The following is a 9755-nucleotide window of genomic DNA, read 5'->3' as shown; positions in this document are numbered from 1 at the left end:
TGGCTTGAAACCACAGTGAGACTTCTAAAATGCAAAAAGCACTTGTCTTTTTTTTTTTTTCTTTAAATGTTGTCAAAATTTTTGATTGCCTTAAAAAAAATTAACACTGTTTGATATAGTTCTAGAAGTCATGGCCTGTTTATCCTGCCTGCCTTATTTTTCTCCATCCATAACTTTTACCTCCTCTCACCTCACAGCTATGGTTATATTGAACACCTCTCAGTTACAAGCATAAAATGTCTTTGGATTCTCAAACAATTTTTCATCTGCCTCAAACAATTTTGACCGTTATACTTTAGTTATCAGATGAAATGTAATTCCTACTGACCATCCCTAGGCTGATGTGTTAGATAATGTTTTTAGATGTAATTTGTGAAGCTTTTTTTTTCTTTCTGCCTTACCACATTTTCTTCTTTCTCTTTCTCTGTAATTTTTAGCATAGCGGGTCTCATGTCTTTCTGCCTCAGGGGAATTGTCTGCCAGGTAAAAAAATAAATAGAACAAGTCAGCAGGACTTCTGGATTTTGCCTTAAAAATCTTAAAACCTTCAAGAAAGGCTAGGGTTGTCAGTAAAAAGGTGTACATTAGTAGAAGAAAGAGAATCGACCCAGTCAATAATCATAGGAAAAAATTATACCAGCAAAGGCGAAGCAAGAGAGTAGTGTTGGATCTATACAGCTCAACACCTGGACTTTGTTCCCTGCCTTTGTCCAAGTAAGATGAACACTAGAGATGATTTATGCATCTGCAATATATTGGGGGATACAGAGGTGCAAGAAACGTAATAGTGTTTATTAAAGATACTCAATAAATGTTCTTTAACTATATGATTGCACCAAAATATAAATGCAGAACAGAATAATGCTAGAATTAATGAGGCAGCATCTCCTAAGAGCCTAGAGGTGTTGAAGGATTGAAGAACAAATTGAATTAATTTACAGGAAATTAAGTGACATTTCTTCATACCTGTATGCCTGGAGACATAGTGATACTGCTAATAGTAGTATATGGTCTCATAGAAATTTATCACTATTGTGATAAAGTTTGCCACATTTTATGCCTACTGTTTAATTGTGCATGTTTTCCCCTAGAATGGGGACAGTTTGGGATTGTCCACAAGTCTATTTTGCTTTACAATTTATTCTCAAATGCCTAACAATAAATGACAATTAATGATCTTATGTTTAAAGAATAAGATAAGAGATGAATGAAAAGTTTGATCGCCTGGGATGAATTCTGGTTCAAATAACAGTATTGTTACTGGATATTTTAGAAACTATCTAATTCAGAGTTTTATCTGTCATCTAAAATTCACTCCACTCTGTGTAGTTCATATCAGTCTTTTTAAAACTGCAACCACATACCTTGCTGGCTATGGTATGTAAAACATGCAAAGCGATGCATACATTTACTTTACTTTCATTGGTATTGAAAGATAATTTTCTCCTGGATAAGAATTTAAATCTATTAAGAAAGTAAGACGCATATGAAGATCACTTTGAGAAGATGATATATATCTGTGGACGAGTGGGGTTCATAAAGCACTGACTGTAGGGCTCTGACATTGGGGACTGCCCTATAATGTTTTCACATGAAAATGGAAAGGAAACTGTGTTGTCTGCAGACAGGTAGTTGAGAGAAAAAGAAAGTTGTTGAGCCGAGAATTCCTAGTTCATTATTTCCAAATTCATCAGTCAAGTATGTCAGAAACTTGGCTCATCTTACAATCACTGAAGGCTAGGTAGGATGTTGAATTTGTTGTCATTGTGTTTCCATGAGCATCAAACTTTCAGGATGGGCTTTAGCAGCTGGGAGGAAAATTCTGAGATAACAATTCTTAAAATTGTTATTTTGAGAAATGTGGCAAACCAAGCCTCTTGATTTCTCAGAGGTTGATATTGTATGAAGAAATATGAACACTGATGACTCTGAGTACAAACACATTTCAAACAGTCATTAGACCATTTATTTAATTTGTTTTCCTTCCTCATGTATACACATGAATGATACATAATAAATATTTAGGTCTAATTAAACTTGAAAGACTTCTTTCTGTAAATATAAAATAAAAAGGCAACACAATCAGAAATCTTTCCGTAATTGGATTTGTAAATTTTTCTATTAATTAGTGTTAACAGAAAATAATGGTGTGCCTTGTAATTGATGGCATCTTATGTTAAAGGAAGTAAGATAGTTCATTGAAATACACTTGTAATTAACAAGTCCATATCCAGTGGGAGTAGTACTTAACTTAGTATTTCAAAGTTAACCACAGAACAGGCTCTTGCTCCTTTGGACAATTGACTATGGATATTAATTTAATTCAAATAATCTAAGTTAGTAAGTAATAAAGAAAATGCTATTTGAAGCAAGATTCCTGTGAACCATGCTGAACACTTGGATGGTAATAGCTTAACAGTTACTTATCTTTTTTAAATTAAATTCTGGCCCCCAAAACCTACTTCTGCCTTCTAGAATGAGGAAGTGTGACGATACATTTTATTTCTATTCCCCTTTTGCTGTGAAGAAATAAAATGTCATTAGACTAGGCAAGTTCCTTGCAATAATCTTGGCTATTGTATTCATGTTCTCTTCATAGATCTTTTCCTTAGCAGATAAGATTTAGATATTCTCTTTTCTAGCTAATATAATTTCAAGCCCTTGTTTCATTTTCCTTAATTTTTGGTATTCGGTGTGAATATCTTGGCCATAAGCTGTCCTCTTTGGCTCCCAGGTCTCTCAATTTTACTCTTATATTCATGTAATGGATCTGTATTTTCTACCATAGAGCCTTCTTTTTATTACAGCTCAGCCTTTACCTTGGGTGAAAATTCTTCACTGAGATCCTGGACTCCACAAGTCCTAGAGAGATTCCTCTGTCTTCCTGGCAGACAGCAGAGTTCATTGGGCATGACCCGCCAGTGTTTCTGCTTTAATAAATCTCCCATCTCTCACTGATCTGGGACACTTCCTCAACTAACTTGTCCAGTTTTCCAACCACCTCTATTTTTACAGGTAGAATGAAGCTCTTGGAATCTGTTAGAGACTTTTCTGGTTGTGCTCACAAATAACTGTATATTTTAAGTTCCAGAATAGTACAATATCCATTCATGTTGTCTCTTAAGTATCTGGTTTAACATAGTTTTGTATTAAAACAATTCTGAAGCTTCTTTTTATAAAAGTGCTTAGCTTATTGGAGTAGAAATAACTCTACTTTACTTTTTGGACATAATATCTCAGCTCCAGCTGCCATTTCTATCTTTCTCTCCTGCCCCTGCAACTTCTCTTCATGATGCAAACACAGAATAACCCACAGGTTAGCAGCATGCAGTCAAATAGTTCTTATCACACCTCTTAAATTTTTTTGACTAGTTAACTTTCACTACTATTATAGTACCCACTTTCCATTATCTATACTCCCAACTGCCAATCTGCTGAAATTTCTAGATAATAGAAAATTTTTATAAAACGTAAGTTAATATATATTCAGTTTTTCTTTTTTTGTTCGAGACAGTGTCTTGCTCTGTCGCCCAGGCTGGAGTGCAGTGGCGCGATCTCGGCTCACTGCAAGCTCCGCCTCCCGGGTTCACGCCATTCTCCTGCCTCAGCCTCCCCAGTAGCTGGGACAACAGGCACCTGCCACCACGCCTGGCTAATTTTTTTTTTTTTTTTTTTTTTTTTTTTTGTATTTTTAGTAGAGACAGGGTTTCACCGTGTTAGCCAGGATGGTCTCTATATCCTGACCTGGTGATCCGCCCATCTTGGCCTCCCAAAGTGCTGGGATTTCAGGCATGAGCCACCGCACCCGGCCTATATTCAGTTTTTCTAAACTCATGTCTTCATATACCAATATTCTTGTCTTCTATACAAAAATTATTCTTTGTGACTCTTTTAAACACAGCATATCAGAATACCAGATATTGAAATATAATTTTATAGTATAGTGTTCACATATAAGACTACATGTATTTTGTGAAAAGGGGAATGTTTGGTTTATGAAAAAGTAAATAATTTTCTTAAGATATCAAACATCTAGCTTCTTCTCAGATCACTGTTATGGCAGTGTTGTTCTTATTTTCCTACTATGTATTTAAATCGTATCAATCAACCATAGAAAAACTAATGTATACTCTCCCTTATTTTGCAATTGTCGAGGCCATGAAAATAACAATTAAGAATGAACATTTTGTCTAAGAAATTTAAAAATGGAATTTAGACATTCAGCAAGTATTGTATGAGTGTTCGTTCACCAAGAATGATTTTGAAAGTAAAGCAAGTATCCTGGAATTATTAAGAATAACAATAATCACAAATTGAGGTTGTCCCAACAAACCAAGAAGGCAAAGTCTCCATAATTATAAATATATCCCTGTCTAACATGTAAACACTTCTTGACTTTATTTAGTTTACCGGAATGACATAACTTTTTTTCTTTCTTTCTTTCTTTTTTTTTGAGACAGAGTCTCACTCTGTCCCCCAGGCTGGAGTGCAATGGCGCAATCTCGGCTCACCGCTACCTCCGTCTCCTGGGTTCAAGCGATTTTCCTGCCTCAGCCTCCTGAGTAGCTGGGATTACAGGTGCACACCACCGCGCCTGACTAATTTTTGTATTTTTAGTAGAGACGGGGTTTCACCATGTTGGTCAGGCTGGTCTCAAACTCCTGACCTCATGATCTGCCCACCTCGGCCTCCCAAAGTGCTGGGATTACAGGCGTGAGCCACCATGCCTAGCTGACATAACTTTTTTAGGAGCAAAATGAAACTATTGAAAGAACTTATATGTATACAAATACATACATGTATATGTATGTTATATACACGTTATATACATAGAGTTGATTTATGAGCTCACAGAGAGTATGCATTTCAATTTTTGCTAATGAGTGTCAAGTTGTCTTATAAAAGAACTGTACTTAATTATATCCTCACCATTGGTGGAAATCTTTGTCAACACTTAGTACTGTCAATGTTTCAAGTTTTATTCCTTGTTTTTCATTGTTGCCAATCTGTCCATTGTAATATGTTACTACTCTGTGGGCTTGATTTACATTTATCTAAAAATGTAATAATACAGAATACACTTCCTATATTCATTGACCATTCAGTTTTCATCACCAGTGAAATTCTTGTTTTTCTCTCCATGCTTGCCTATTTTTGTACTGGGTTGTTTTTTTTTTTTTTTTTCTCTCTCTGATTTTCAGGTGTTCTCTATAGATTCGGAATTCTAATTCTAAGTTGGGATGTATCTTCTTCCAGTTGTAATTTCCCGTTTTATTTTTATGTTGTATTTTGGAGCGCAGGCATTAGGTATTTCAGTATGTCACATTTTATAATTTTTCTTTTAGGTGTTACGCTTCTGTGTCATTTTTGAAATATTGTTACTTGTTTTAAGTTCTAAAATTTATTCTCATATAATCTTTTATAATTTAAAGTTTATTTTATATACTTAAGTCTATGAAACACCTTGAACTGAATTTTATAATTGCACATATCAAAAAAGCAATTTTTAAAAGACATTTTATCAGTCTAGGTTTGGTTAGTAAACTAGAACCACTATAAGTATTACAGACACTAAACATAAGAAATTAGATATTAAGTATGGTGGAAAGTGGCAGAATCTGGGTGAATGAAGATCTAGACAAGAGTAGAAAGATGGCAGAGTGTGTCACTAACAATTTAATCTGAAGCACAAGATCTCATGGAGCAGCTGAAGCTTGTGGGGAAATTTGAAAAGCAGCCTGTATCTGTCTTCCTACGTGAGGTTCTGAAGCAGGAGCTTGGAGAGAATCCTGCAAAGAGAATGCATCTTTTAAAGATACCCCGTCTGATAAAACCAGGGTTCCTAGTGAAGCTGCCACATCTGATTGCCATAACATATCAAGAATGATAGCTTCTGTCTTACTTCTGCCTTCACTATGGCACTTAGTTCCTTTCTAAACCTGGCTAGAATTTACAGGGCAAGGAATTATAGAAAATATATCGTGCAGCTTTATCCTGGATAGGTAGCACCAATTCATGGGCAATTCAGACAATTCCAAAAACTATTTATTAAATAGTTGAAAATTTACATACTGCTCTTCAGTTTGGCCACACGTGTGTTATAACAAGTTTCCATATGTGGATATGTATGTTCTGGGTTTTCTTTTACTTCTTTCAAATTGCCCTTTTTCTTCTGTATTTGTATCTCAGTCTTAATTATTCTAGCTTTATGTTAAGACTTGATATGTGGTACAGCTACATCCCCATAATGTTGAAGAAGCATCTCTACTTTTCCCAATAAAATGCAGAATCAGCTTCTTAAATTTCATTTAAAAAAATAAAAACCTGTTGGTGTTCTGAAGATAATCTTATTGCAGGTATACATTAGATTGGCTATATTTCCCTGCCAAACAGTTCTGTTCTTTACCTTCCTCCAACTTTCTGAGTCTTAATTCAAAAACCACTTCTTCTACTGATAGCTCAGGACTCTTGTCCTATCTCAGTGATCAGGCACCAAGACTGTGTGTAGCCTATTACAGAATTACAACTGAAGAATATTAGCTTTCTGGAGAGGAAGGTCCATGTATGACATTGGCTATGAAGCTGGAAGGGACAAATTTTTCTCCACTGGGACAACTACATCCCAGGCCCTGACTTTAAGAAGTGATTATAGATCTAATCTTTTCCTTAGATAGGATTCTGTAAACTCTTTTACACTGAAGAAGCCAAATTCCAGGTAACATTTGATTGTTTTCAGACCTTGAACCCAGCAGGCCTGCAGCCTCAGTGACTTAACTTTTGGTATTGGCTACATTTCTATTTTATTATTAAAAGTATATATATTCATGACCAGCCTGGGAAACATGGCAAAAACCCATCTCTACAAAAACTACAAAAATTAGCCAGATGTGGTGGTGCGGGCCTGTAGTCCCAGGTACTTTGGAGGCTGAGGTGGGAGGATCGCTTGAGTCAGGGTGGTCAAGGCTGCAGTGAGCTGTGATCATACCACTGCACTCCAGCTGGGGTGACACAGTGAGACCCTGTCTAAAAAAATACATATATGTATATATCATTTTCTGTCAGTTTTTTTCTATTTGTTTTACATTTCATCAATTACTGCTATACACCTGTAACAGAGGGAAGTCTCGCAGTGAGAATTCACTAATTGTTTTGTCTGAAATTATCATTGGTGGACATTAGCATCATCTCAATCCTTTAAAAGTGAACTTTTATTTTCTGTATTTTTTATTGTAATAAAATTAAAAATCCACTATATTAACCACTTTACAGGTACACTTTAGTAGTTTTAATTATATTTACATTGTGATGAAACAGATCTCCAGAACTTAACTGTCATTACTGAAGCTCTATACCCATTAATAAACAACTCCCCCTTTTCTCCTCTGACCAGCTCCGAGTAAGCAATATTGTACTTTTTATTTTCATTTTGACTACTTTTGATACCTTGTAAAAGTGGAATCACTGTGTTTATCCTTTGGTGACTGGTTTATTTCACATAGCATAATTTCCTAAAGAATTATTCATGTTATAGTATGTAACCATATTCTCCTCCTCTTTATGGCTACGTAATATCATATGTATTATCATACTTTCTATATCTTTTTAACTACCAATGGACATTTGGGTTGCTTCCACCTCTTAGCTGTTGTAAGCAGTGCTTCTATGAACATGAATGTGCAGATACTTCTTAGAGACCCCTGTTTTAATTTGTTTAGATACACAGTCATGCATTGCATAAGGACAGAGATTTGAGAAATGTGTTGTTAGATGATTTTATCATTGTGCAAACATCATAGAGTTTACTTACACAAATCTAGCTGGTATAGTCTTCTACACACCTAGGCTAGATGGTATAGTATTTCTCAGAATGTATATGTGGTCCATTGTATATGTGGCTTGTCATTGATTGAAACTTTATGCAGTACATGTCTGTATAACCAGAAGTGTGATTGCCAGATAATATGATTGTCCTGTTTTTAATTATTATTATTATTATTTGATACAGAGTATCACTCTGTTGCTCAGACTGAAGTGCAGTGGCACAATCAGGTCTTACTGCAGCCTTGACCTCCCAGGCCCGTGTGATCCTCCCACCTCAGCCTCCTGAGTAGTTAAGACCACAAGCATCCATGACCATACCTAGCTAATTTTTAAATTTTATTGTAGAGACAGAGTCTCTCTATATTGCCCAGGCTGGTCTCAAACTCCTGGGCTGAAGTGGTTCTCCTGCCTTGGCCTCCCGGTGTGCTGGAATTACAGGTGTGAGCCACCACACTGAGACTATTGAAGAACTACCATAGTGTTTTTCACAGAAGTTGCACCATTTTACAATTCCACCACAGTGCACAAGGGTTTCAGTTTCCCCAAATCAATTGTTTTTTTATTGTAGCCTTCCAAATGTAAATGTGTGTGAGGTTTTATATACATATATATATGTGTGTATATATATGTGTATATATGTGTGTATATATATATACATATATATATACACATATATATGTAGTGTGTGTGTCTGTCTTGTGTTTCTCTGATTAGTCATACTGTTTCTCATGTTTTAATAAACTTCTTGGGCATCTGTTTATCATCTTTGCAGAAATAGCTATGCAAGTCCTTTTTCCATTTTTTTAATTGGGCTTTTTAAAATTATTGAGTTGTATGAGTTCTTTATATATTTGGGGTATTAACCTGTTATCAGACATGTGATTTGAAATTATTTCTTCTATTCTGTAGATTTCCTTTGTACTCTAAAGATTTTATCCTTTGATGAGCAAGTTTTTTTAAGTTATATGCAGTTCTCTTTGTCTACTTTTACATATTTTTTTTTTGCTTGTGCTTTTGGTGTTGTGAATAAGATATCATTACCAAATCCAATGTTGTGAAGCTTACTCTGCTTTTTTTTTCTAGGAATTTTATAGTATGGGTCTTCTATTAGGTAGTTAATCCATTTTAGTTTTTTATGGTGAAGATAGGGGTGAACTTCATGCTTTTGCATGTGGCTAATTTTTCTAAAACCATTTGTTGAAAAAACTGTCATTTCTTCATGAATGGTCTTAGCATCCTTGTCAAAGATTTTTTGATAATAAATGCATGAGTTTATTCTTAAACAATCTCTTTTATTTCATTAGTCAATACATCTGTCTTTAAAGGATGTTGAATATTGTCAAATGCCTTTTCTTCATTAATTGAGATAATTGTGTACTTTGGTCCTTCATTCTATTAATATGATATATTACATTGATTGACTTTTGAGTGGTGAACCATCCTCAAATTCCAAGAATACATTCCACTTGGTATTGATGAATAATCTTTTTAATGTGCTTATGAATTTTATTTACTAGTATTTTGTTGAGATTTTTGCATCAATATTCATCAGGATTATTGGTCTATAGTTTTATTTTCTTGTAGTGTCTTCATATTACTTTGCTATCAGTTTAACACTAGCCTCCTCACTAGGAGCTTGGAAATGTTTTTTTCTTCAATTTTTGTAAAGAGTTTCAGGAAAATTGGTGTTAATTATTCTTTATGTGTTTGATTAAATTCTCCACTTAAGCCTTCTGGCCTTGGGCTTTTGTTTGCTTGGGGTTTTTTGATTATTGATTTAATCTTCTTGTTATGTTGGTTTGTTTAGATATTCTATTTTTTGCGTAATTTCGTAGGTTACTTTGGTAAGTTGTGTGTTTCTAGAAATTTATTTCTTATAGGTTATCCAATTTGTTGGCAAATAATTGTTCATCATATCCTCCTATAATACTTTT

At 34.7% G+C, this 9755-nt stretch overlaps 1 long non-coding RNA gene across 1 annotated transcript in view; it reads right to left on the bottom strand.

The window, feature by feature from the left end:
- Positions 1-440: 440 nt before the first annotated feature.
- LOC129526153 (uncharacterized) overlaps positions 441-9755 on the bottom strand; it is a 47821-nt gene continuing 38506 nt past the window's right edge. The window contains exon 3 of the long non-coding RNA XR_008670768.1: positions 441-476. This is a non-coding gene — a long non-coding RNA (uncharacterized lncRNA). The remainder of the gene's footprint in view (positions 477-9755) is intronic.

This window comes from Gorilla gorilla, chromosome 14 (genome assembly GCF_029281585.2).
Source record: "Gorilla gorilla gorilla isolate KB3781 chromosome 14, NHGRI_mGorGor1-v2.1_pri, whole genome shotgun sequence".
NCBI lineage: Eukaryota > Metazoa > Chordata > Mammalia > Primates > Hominidae > Gorilla > Gorilla gorilla.
Note: the sequence above shows the minus strand (reverse complement) of the source record. Positions and strands in the feature narration are given on the sequence as shown.